Genomic DNA, 3,034 nt, shown 5'->3' with positions numbered 1-3,034 from the left:
CAGCCGCGTGAGGGACGGGGGGTGGGGGGCAGCTCGGCGCCACCCGCTCCCTCCGCGGCAGCGCAGAGCGGCTGTGCCCCAGCCCCCAGGGGAACGGACAGGCCAGCCCGGGTGCCGGGCACTTGGCCGGCCATTTCTGGGGTAGAAGGCAGGAGCGCAAGGCCTTGGGGTCTGGCAGGAATTCAGACGTAACGTGAGGGCCAAGCCCAAAGCGGACTCTCAGGCGGAGGGTGGCGGGTGGCTGTCCTAGAGTGAGGGCCCGGGTCTCTTCCCTCGGGAGGGAGGGCGGGGNCTTGGGGTCTGGCAGGAATTCAGACGTAACGTGAGGGCCAAGCCCAAAGCGGACTCTCAGGCGGAGGGTGGCGGGTGGCTGTCCTAGAGTGAGGGCCCGGGTCTCTTCCCTCGGGGGAGAGGGTGGTCGGGGTGGGTGGGGAAGGCCCCTTGCGCCAGAGGCTGTGCTGGGAGGGCCTGGCCCCCCACCGGCTGCCGCCTTAGGCCGGTGGGAGCAGGCGCACTGAGCCGCCCCTCCCCGCTCCCCGCACCAGCTCCCCCGCCTGCCCCAGGCCCCTTGCTGCAGCCGAAACCGAGGTCTGCTCCTCCTCACCTGAAATAAGACACGACTACACATCCTCACTTAGTCCTGAGGGGAAAAAAAACAGTCCTTGAGCACAGATTTCTTTTCAGTTCATTCTACGCACACGCGCGCGCGCACGCACACACACACACACACACACCCCAGGCCTCAGGGCCTTTGTACGTGCTATCCCCTGCCTGGAACTCTGTCTCCTGACACTTGGCCTCAGATCCCTGCTAACGTGTCACCTCCTTTAGGAACTCTGCCATGACCATGCCTCCCCAAGACAGGGCAAGGTCTCCCCTAACAAGCGCTGACGTTGCCAGGCATCAATGCTTCCAGCACCTAATAATGCTAGTGAACGTTTTTTTTTTTTATTTTTTTTATATGTTTTATTTACTTCTAGGAGAGAGAGAGAGACAGCGTGAGCAGGGGAGGGTCAGAGAGAGAGGGAGTCACAGACTCTGAAACAGGCTCCAGGCTCTGAGCCGGCAGTCAGCACAGAGCCCGACGCGGGGCTCGAACCCACGAACCGCGAGATCATGACCTAAGCGAAAGTCGGACGCTCAACCGACTAAGCCACCCAGGCGCCCCGACTAGTGAACGTTTTTGAGGCCCTTACAGCTCGGCGTGGTTGACGTTCCTTGCCAGGGTCACCCGATTCATTAGCTCCTCGCAATGACCCTACGGGGAAGGTCACGTCACCGTAGCAGACGGTCACACAACACAGCCCATCTTACGACATGACGCCTGAGGAGGCAGACAGGAGCGACTGCGTGTGCCCCCCAAGCTGGGTCCTGGAAGGCAACGCGGCTTCGACGGCTCCCACCTGGCACACGCTCCCTCCGCCTCCCCCTCCCTCGGACGCCGGCCCTTGGAACCCGGCCACCGCGGCCCGAGGAGGCCCAGGCCATACGGAGGAGGAGGAGCGGCAGGTGGCACGCTGGCGGAGAGCCCTGGCTGGGCCAGCACCACGCGCCCAGCGGGATCGTACAAATCATTTTGGCTCGGATGCCGGGCACGCTGCCCCCAGAGAGCACACACTTCGAGGGCCCGTGAGTCGCAGGGACCAGGATGAGGAATGCGCAAACTGGCCGAGGAGGAGGGAATGGACCCGCCTCGGGCCGCGGGCTGTCAGGAGAGGTTCCCCAGGCAGAGAGAGAGGCAGGATCGAAGTCCAGGCAGAGGAGACGCAGGTGGAAGGTGCCGGGGAGGCGGCGGGCTTGCCAGCCGGCTTCCACCCTGAGGACCGGGGACCTGCGGGGGATGTTTGCAAGATCTATCGCCGGGAGGACCTGGACGCATCGCGGCTCAGAGGCTGAAGGTGAGACTTTTACGGGGACGTAACAGTTTCAACAGGGCTCGGACTCTCAAGTAAAAGAAATGAAGCACTAACGGTGGAATGTCGGGCGTCCAGCTGAGGAGCTCCTGGGCAGGGAGTTCTGCCAATAATCCTGGAAAGCACATGATGTCAGGTTTCCACAAAGCGCCCCTCGGACGAGGCCGCAGGCCCCTTAGCGCCGCTCCCCGCAGGAGGCGCGTCTATGCCTCTCCTCCGGATGGCCTGGGACCCGCCCAACCAACAGAGCGCAGAAGGGTGGTGGGCGCGGCTTCGGGGTCCGTCTGGAGAGGCTCGGGCCCTTGCTTTCGGGGCCCTGGGGCTCCCCGTAAGGGTCCAGCCACCAAGGCCACCATGTGGCCCCACGGGCAGCCCTGGCTACAGGCCCGCCCCCCGCAGGCCGCGCGGGCAGAGGCCCCCAGAGTCGCCGCCCAGGTCCAGAGCTGCCCGCGTCGGATCCAGACTCTGGGACCAGGGCAAGAGGGGCTTGAACCCCAAGTTTGGGGGGGGGCTGCCATGCGGCAACAGCGGCCCAGAAAGGAAAGGTCACTGTCGTCATCAGATACGAAAGCCGCTTGAGAAGCGAGGGCGGGGCCGCGGCCCTGGGCGGACCTGTGTGGGGACAGCGGGCAGGGAAGCTGCCGGCATCTCCCTCCCCTCCTGGGGCCCCGACGGCCCCCGCCCCAGGCGGCCCNCAGGCCTCGGGCCCTTCACCAGAGGGGTCAGCAGGGCCTCCGGGGCACAGAGACGAGTTCAGGGTCACGCAGACTTCCGGCGCGTCCTGGATTCGTGTGACACGATGCGGCCGCGCAGAGTGGTGGGGGGTGCAGTGTGGGCGTGAGGACCGACCGCAGGGGAGCGAGGGGTCGGGGCCGCTGGCGCTGTGGGCGGAGGGTGCCGGCGGCCGCGGGAAGGGGACGCGCGTTCACGAGGGTGTGGGGCTCAGCCTGTCGCCTCCGGGCCGGGAGGGAGGGGCAGCCGCCTGGGGCTCCCAGCTCCCCGAGACCTCGGGCACCTGCCACCCGGAGGTCAGCGTCCTGCCTGGCACCGGGGCCGCTAGCAGAGGCAGCCCCCGATGTCACCGCTGGTGCTCAGCACACAGGTCTGCACCCCCCCCCCAC

Source organism: Crocuta crocuta, unplaced genomic scaffold (genome assembly GCF_008692635.1).
Source record: "Crocuta crocuta isolate KB4526 unplaced genomic scaffold, BGI_CrCroc_1.0 scaffold299, whole genome shotgun sequence".
Classification (NCBI taxonomy): domain Eukaryota; kingdom Metazoa; phylum Chordata; class Mammalia; order Carnivora; family Hyaenidae; genus Crocuta; species Crocuta crocuta.
The sequence above is the reverse complement of the archived record's forward strand: the minus strand, read 5'-3'. Positions refer to the sequence as shown.